Below are 8,655 nucleotides of genomic sequence, written 5' to 3' on the forward strand. Positions count from 1 at the left end.
CCTTTCTGCCTGGTCAGGATTCCCGGCCTGTCCCCCGGGTGGCCACGGCCCATGCTCCAAGACCTAGTCCGTGGGGTCCTCGCTACTGTACCTACCATCTGTCACATACGCACTCCACCAATGCTTGTTTCCAATTCGCCCGTGACTCTCGACGTGCTGCTGAGTTAGGCTTACCGATGCCCGAGTTGGCTACCCAAGTGCAGAAAATGATAGACGACCAACGTATAGCAGCGGGTCAAGCCAGCAGGCCCCGACCAGATCATGCGGGGTCAAATGGTCAGTAGCAGGGAGGTGCTAGGGAGCAAGGAGAAGTTTGAGAGGAGGAGAATAGAGGCAATACGACCATTCCAGAGATAGACATGATTTCTGGAGGGCCTACAGATGGAGATTCAGGCAGGGCAAGGAAGTCTCATGAACGGCGGTTGGAAATTCACGCTGTTGGATGAAGCCAAGAGCAGGCAGCCGACCTTGTCATCAGTTTCGGACCACAAGATTTAGAGGGATTGGAGCTGTCCCATGATGATGCCCTCATCATTAAAGTTGTCATCGCCAACAGTCGCGTGTCCAGGGTTTTCATCAACACCGGAAGCTCTATCAACATGCTGCGAATTTAAAGAAATGCAGATAGACACCCACGAGCTTCAACCAGTGGCTACTTCTTTGTACAGCTTCACAGGCAATGAAGTAAAGCTCATGGGCCAGATTAAGTTGGTCATATCCCTGGGCAGCGAGCCCATGGTGCGAACAAGGAGGAGCACCTTCATCGTGGTAAATTCGCCCTTGTCTTACAACGTCATCCTAGGCAAACCAGCATTACATGAATTTCGAGCGATGATCTCTACCTTTCACAAAAACAATCAAGTTCCCCGTGGGAGACCAGGTCGGGGAAGTTCAAGGAGTGCAACAGGTCTCCCGTTGGTGCTATATCAATATGGTTAAAGTGGAGGCCCGCAAAGCACACAAAACTCAGGATGGTGGTGTCCACGCCATCCAAGAAGAGCCTCTCTCTGTAGCAGAGGAGCTCATTCCTTAGGAGGAGGTCTCCAGCTTCATCCTGATCGTCCGGAAAGCCTCACCCACATAGCGAGTGACCTACCCACCGATCTCAAGGCGGATCTGATCCAATGTTTGACACGCAACAAAGATGTCTTCGCTTAGTCCCCAGAGGAGATGCCAGGGGTTAAATCTGAAGTGGCAGAGCATAAGCTACATCTCCTACCTGATTCCCGACCGGTCAAACAGAAGAAGAGGAACTTTTCGGCCGAGCAAAATAAAATCATCTGAGCTGAAGTGGATCAGCTTAGGAAAGCTGGGCATATTAGAGAAGTACAATTCCCGTCTTGGCTTTCTAATGTAGTTCTTGTGGCCAAGCTCAACAATAAGTGGAGAGTCTGTATTGACTTCCGGGATCTCAATCGCGCCAACCCCAAAGATTGTTATCCACTGCCCAAGATCGATCAGATGGTAGACTTCACGGCCAGTTGTGAAAGAATCTGCATGTTGGATGCTTACCAAGGATATCATTAGATTCCCTTAGCCTTGGAGGATCAAGAAAAGGTTAGCTCCATCACAGCAGACAACATATTCTGTTATACGGTCATGCCTTTTGGGCTAAGAAATGCAGGAGATACATATCAAAGAATGATGGACAAAATCTTTCGGGAGCAGTTCGAGAGAAATGTGGATGCCTACGTGGATGACATTCTCATCAATTCCAGTTTGGTCATAAACTTGATTACCGATGTGGAAGAAACATGCCGCACTCTCAAACAATATGGATTGAAGTTAAATCCGTTGAAATGCTTGTTCGGAGCTCGGGGAGGGAAGTGTCTGGGATATGTTGTGACCGAGCGGGGAATTGAGGCTTATCCTGAGCAAGTTCAAGCACTTCGAGACATGAGAGCTCCTTAAAAGCTGAAGGAGGCGCAGAAGTTAGTAGGCAGAATAATAGCTCTGTCCAGATTTATTTCCCGGTCGGCAGATCGAGTAGCGCCTTTCTTTAAAGTGCTCAGGAAGGCCACTAAGTTTCAGTGAGATTAGGAGTGCACTCTTGCCTTTGAAAAACTAAAGAAGTATCTAGAGACCCTGCCTTCCTTATTCAAATCTGTGACAGGGGAAACACTTTGGGTATACCTCTCAGCCACCCCTAAGGCCGTGGGGGCAATATTGGTGAAGGAACAAGATAATGTATAATGGTCAGTGCACTTTTTTAGTCACTTATTAAAGGGAGCCGAGACCAGGTACACAGTTTTGGAAAAATTAGTTTACGGATTGGTGCTCATGGCTCGTCGCCGGAGACCTTATTTTTTGGTGCATCCCATTATTGTATTAACTAACGGCACCATGGGGAAAGCTCTCACTAATGTGGAGTTTGCAGGCCATCTCATCAAATGGGTGACCGAGTTGGGAGAATATGACATACAATACCAGCCTCGCATTGCTATTAAAGTGTAAACCCTGGTGGATTTCTTGACAGAAGTCCATCAAGCAGATTTTGAGGAGACTTGGAAAGTTTATGTGGATGAGTCGGCTACTCAGCAGGGCAGTGGCATAGGACTTCTTCTGATATCTCCTCAAGAGGACATATTGTAACTAGTTGTCCGATTAAATTTCAGAGCTACCAATAACGAAGCAGAATATGAGGCCTTGTTGGCAGGGTTGCAGGCCGCTAGGCATGTAGGAGCTGCCAGGGTGATCGTTTACTCAGATTCTCAATTGGTGGCTCAGCAAGTAACAAGAAATTTTAAAGTTAACAACGACAAGTTACAAGTATATCGAGAGGCATATGAAAAGATGAAGAAAGAGTTCAGAGAGGTTACAGTGACTAAGATCCCCAGAGCTGAAAATAGTCGAGCTGATGAATTAGCCAAGATGGCTAGCTCTCTGACCCCTTAGGTGTTGGACAGGTCAATAACACAGACCTTCTTGATAGCTCACATAGATATGCAAAATAACATGGAGGAGTTAATTGATTGGAGGGCGCCAATGATTAGCTATCTTCAACAATACATCTTGTCAGCAGATCTGGAGGAAGCACGGTTGGTCCGGAAAAGAGCCCATGCTTATGTTATGATCGGAGACCAATTGTACAAGCGAGCCTTCTCTAGACCACTCCTCAAGTTCTTAGGCATGGAAGAGGCAAAGCATGTTTTGCAAGAAATACACTTGGGTTGCTGCGGAAACCATGATGGAGGTAGGACGCTGGCTCGGAAGATATTACTGGTCGGTTACTTCTGGCCCTCCTTACAAAAAGATGCTCAGAGGTTGGTAAACACTTGCCTATCTTGCTAGAAGCATCAAAATCTGACACACAGACTCACCGCAATGTAGAAGACATCTATAGTTTTTTGTCCCTTCGACCAATGGAGAATGGATATAGTTGGCCCGTTCCCCATAGCACCTGGTCAAAAGCGATTCTCACTGGTAGCTGTAGATTACTTCTCCAAATGGGTAGAGGCAGAAGCCCTGGCCAGGATCACAGAGGGAGTTGTTATTCAATTCTTATGGAAAAATATCCTTTATAGATTCGGGATACCGTATAAATTAGTCTTTGACAATGGGAGGCAATTTCAGGGCCGTAAGATTTGGGATTGGTGTCAAGGATTTGGTATCAGTCAGGCCTTTACATCTGTAGCATATCCTCAAAGCAATGGGAAAACAGAAGTCATCAACAGAGAGATAGTGTGGGGATTGAAGGTTAAGCTGGATCATGTGGGAGGTAATTGGGTGGAAGAATTGCCTAGTATCCTGTGGGCATACTGTACGACCCCTCGAGAGAGTATGAGGCTTACTCCATTTCATTTGGTCTATGGTAATGAGGCGGTGGTGCCTATAGAGATCGGGGAACCTCCCATTAGACGAATATTATATGATGAAGGAAATATCGAGCGGCGACTAACAGAGCTGGATCTCATTAGTGAAAGCCGAGAGCGGGCAGCAGCCAGATTGGAAGCTTGCTGACAAAGGATGCGACAAAATTATAACAGAAAAGTAATCCCTCGATTCTTCGAAGAGGGAGACCTGACATGGAAGCAAATCAAGCCAGTAGGTGAAGTAACCAAGCTAACACCTCAGTGGGACGGACCTTATAAAGTCATTAAGAAATTTGCGTCAGGGGCCTATTACTTGCAGGACGCTCATGATAAGAAGTTGGATATGCCTTGGAGTGCAATTTACTTACAACCCTACCACACTTAGCTAATTCATCTTTTTGTAAAGAGGGCTAGTATAAAAACAGGGCTGGTAGGGTATGATAATTTCCTGGTCAGGAACATTTACCTGGTCATGAATGTTTGGTTCTCCTTGCTAGTAAATTCCAGGGCTTACTGGAGCTTTAAACTGGAATAGCATACGTAGGTGTGGTTATAGTTAAATACAAGCTAGGAACGATAATAGTCAACATCCTAATTAACATATTACAAACACAGAAGATTTAACACACAGACAGGGCCATTTAAATTCACCAAAAACATTGTCTGAAATTTCTCTCAAGATCTAGCGATGCTCTAAGAAATCCGTAGGGGGAGCAGCTGATAAATATCCTTGCTCATATAATTGTCTGAGCGCCCCTGCTGTCCCATATGCTACTACGATGACGAAGCGATTGCCCACTTGAGTGCCAAACTCTGGGAATGCAAATATACCTCCCTGCTTAGTCTGCAGTGCTCGGTTTCTCCTGCCTTATACATTGCCAGAGCCGAGGCGACTTCCGATGAAACAGAATGGGATTGGGCTAATTCAGCCTGGAGCGTTTGTAATTCTTTGGCTTGAGTTTTCAAATCTCTGTTCCGGTTCATTAGAAGTACCTCTTTAGAATGTAGCTCTTGAGTTCGTTGATCTAGTTCTTGTTTATAGAAAGTCTCGAGCTTGCTCTTCTCCTCATGGAGTTGCTTGATTTCCTGATCAACCTCTCTCAAGGATTGCCTGTGGAGAGCGTTTGTTCTCTGCAAAGTTGCTATTACACCCCTTAACCGATAGCCAGCTACAACCGGGTCATTTAATTGGGTTTCCAAGTCAGTCACTCTATCCTTCAAAGATTTGTTTTCTTGATACAAAAAGGAGAATGTCTGACTCATCACCAAGGACTCAGCAAAGCCCTGGGCAGACAACAAATATCCATAAAATAGAAAGGGGAATAATGAGAAAAAGTATAAGAGGAGACTTACAAAAACAGTCCCTTCAGAGAAAAGGTCCAGTTGGATGGGAACAGGAAGGGCGTGTATCTGCTGTAAACTTTCTTCCCAGCGAGTCAACAATTGTCCTCTTTGAGTAAGGCGACTGGTGGGAACATCCGATTGACCCTGTAGGTGCTTTTCAGAGGGCATGGTGGCTCTGAAGTAAGAATAGGAAGAGCGCCATGAATGGGAGGGTCCAACCTGGGTTTCATCATGAGTAGGTTGAATCGAAGGCCCTACATCTATGCCCTGAAACTCGAAGTGAACAGAGGTAGAGGGTGGTGAGGATGCAGAAGGAGCTGCTGAAGTAGGGCGAGGCACGCGTGATGGAGAAGGGCCCACGAGAATGGGGGAAGGTTCTGGGAGGATCTCTTCCTTAACTATTAGAGCCTTTCCTCGAGAATTTCTCTCTCGAACCTCCGGTGGGGCAACAAAAATGCCCGGGAATTGTGAACCTGAAGCAGTGGTAGAAGGAGCTGGGGGAGTCTGAGTAGCGGGGGGATCTGTCGTAGCAGTTTGGTCCCATAGACCTACGTCGGGACCTGTGATGGAGTGGCTGGTCGTTGGAACCTGAATCCTCTAAAGGCGATCGGGATCGGTGAGCAGGAAATTTAGGCATAGTTTGTCGGGCAGAATTAGGAGTAAAGCGCATGCGGGTGGTTGATCGGGAAGTTGGTAGAGGAGCTGATCTTGGATCTGAGCGAGGGGCTGATCGGAGGGATGATTGAGGGGTCGATTGGGGAGTCCGGGACTCGGAAGTCCCAGGGCGAGAGGGAACAGAGTGTGGAAGACTCCTTCTAGCCAGGATAAGACGACCTCGATGGTTAATTTCCTGGTCGCTTAAGGGAAGAGGATGAGCCTCAGAAGCATGATTCAAGGTATTGGCTGAGGAAGGAACATCAGAATTAGAGCTGCACAACAAAAAATAAAGAAAAGTAAGTTAAGGCCCGATGGGACTCACCTAGGGAGTGAGGCAGTTCAGAGGGAATGCGGCTTATCCTGAACAGGAATAGCACATCCTCAGCCAGCAGCATGAGTAGATTCAGTCGCCAACATGATAGCTGGACAAAAGCCTCCATAAAGAGGGGATCGGTCAGAAAGTCCCCCAAGTGAGGTGTTGCGAGAAGGGATGATTGACATCTAGTTGGCCATTCCACAACATAAGGGAAGTGAAGGAAAAAATATTTATCCTTCCAATCAGCGTCGGAGGAAGGAATGGAACAAAAGAAAGTGGTGCGAATACGGGCTTGAAGATGGAACAAACCCTCGCTCTGTCGGTGAGGGGTGAAAAAGTAGTAAAACAAGTGGGGAGACTAGGAGATATCACACACTTCGCAGAGGACAACAAATCCACACAGGATTCTCAAGGAGTTGGGAGATAGTTGATCTAGAGGAATTCTAAAGTAGCGGCTCACTGCGGAGAAAAGGGGATGGATGGGAAAGTGGAGATCGACAACAAATTGCTCCTTGAAGAAAGTAACATAACCCTCGGGAGGGGTAGAGGCTCGGTGGATCGCAGAAGGTATGATGATGTGCATCTCCTCATAAACCTCATAATTATAACGAAGGTCATCCAGATCCACTCCAGAGAAAGTAGAAACTCCCGGAGCATAGACAGGGGTAGGGGAGGCCATGTGGAAGACCAAGGCAGGAAACAGGCAACTAGTCACAGTAGATGGCGGGAGCAAAGAAAAAGAGGAGGTGAGAAAAGTTCAGAGGAAGGGAGAAGAAGATATATTTATAGACGTCACCCCTAGGGGTATTATTGTCATCAAGCATCTGACAGTCCGTAGTGCAGATAACTCAAGCCATCAAGGTAGAGGGCTGTTGGATCAGCATAGAAAGAGGTGCCAAGGAAAGGTGTTAGAAAAAGTAGCGACACGGAATACGAGGGTAATAAAGAGGTATGGTAGCCTCGGGAAAGGACGCATCCACAGTTATTACTCCCTCGAGCCTTATAACAACAGAGACTGAGGATACACTCGAGAGAGTAAGCCATCAAAGATCCAAGTCGGTAATACTGTTCGGGATATACGGGAGGTTCAAACAGGACTCTGACCAAGGGACAGGTAGATCTTGCTCACAACTCCAGAGAACCAGTTGGCGTTAAGACAGGGAGCGCTCCGAAAAAAACACTCGTTTGATGGATCTTTTAAGTGAATTGAAAGGGAATCAACACAAAACACCCATTAACAAGAAAATGTTCAAAGTCAGGAGCCTACACCCAGGCCTAGTTTACTATCAAGTTACAGAAGGCAATACAAAGTTCTCGTCATCGTCGAAGGAAGGAAAAGCTTCAGCAGGGAGCTCTTCCACGAGGCGAGTCCTATTCAGAAAGTTATCTGGGGGAGCAAATCGGAGGAGGCCTTGTTCAAACAGTTGGTGTACAACACCCACACCACCATAACACAACATCATGTCAATCAAATCGCCTATCTTCTTTCCCAAAGTGGTGGACTTGACATAGGCAATTCGGTACGCCTTCAGGCAGCCAGTCTCTCTCGCCCTGTAGTTGGCTAGCTCTCCTTTAGCCTTATCCCCATCGGCCTACGCCAATGTCAGTTCTTGTGTAACGTTGGAAGCTTTTTCCTTAGCCTTAAGGAGATCTGATTGCAGGGACTTGATGGTGTCCTTCCCGACCTCCCACTAGCTTTTGAGGGTCGTCTCTCGGTCACCGCTGGCAGCTAGGTTCGCCTTAGTGGTAGCCAGGTCTTTTTCCAGGACAACATAAGATTCTTGCAGGGTCTTCAGTTGATCAGAAAGCGTGGCCACCTCCAATTCTTTCTCCTCCAGATCGGCTAAGATCTAGATATGATGTTGCCCCTCCAATTTCAGCTAGGATTTGCTAGTTTTCAGGGCCTTTTCCAGAGTCTTTATTTTGTTGGACGCTATATGGGCTAAGTCCCGAGCTGATTGAGTGGATTCCTTGGCCGCATGGAGGTAGGATTGTACAGGGTCACCAGGAACTGTGGGATCAAGCACGCTCTGTTGGGTTATAAGCAGTTCCAGTTCTCGTATACGAGCCTTCAAGGACTCGTTTTCTCATTGCAAACCGACCACGACATGGGAGAGACTTAAGCCCACCGAGCAGGCCTGTACAGTATAAAGATGAATTAACAATAACTCCAGAGCTCCCAAAGATAGAGGGAAGGACTCACCGATAATAGGCGCTGAGAAAACAGATCTGTCCCCTCCAGCAATGAGCCCTCCCAAAATTGCTCATTAGCTATTTGCCAAGAAGTGGTTAAGGCCCCATGCAGCTGAACTTGGCCATAAAAAGAGAACAGATTGCCCACGGGTACTGAGTCTAGCCTGTCTATGGATGGTAAGTGAAAGGAATAAGAAAAGATGTATCTAGTCTTGGACCGCTCCTTGGTACGAGAAGGAGTTGGAGCTGAAGTAGTCGCGGGAAGGGGAACCGAAGGGGTTGAAGAACCCCCGGGCTGGTCTCCAGCTGGGTATCCAGCCTGCCCAGGAGCCG

Source organism: Zingiber officinale, chromosome 10B (genome assembly GCF_018446385.1).
Source record: "Zingiber officinale cultivar Zhangliang chromosome 10B, Zo_v1.1, whole genome shotgun sequence".
Classification (NCBI taxonomy): Eukaryota; Viridiplantae; Streptophyta; class Magnoliopsida; order Zingiberales; family Zingiberaceae; genus Zingiber; species Zingiber officinale.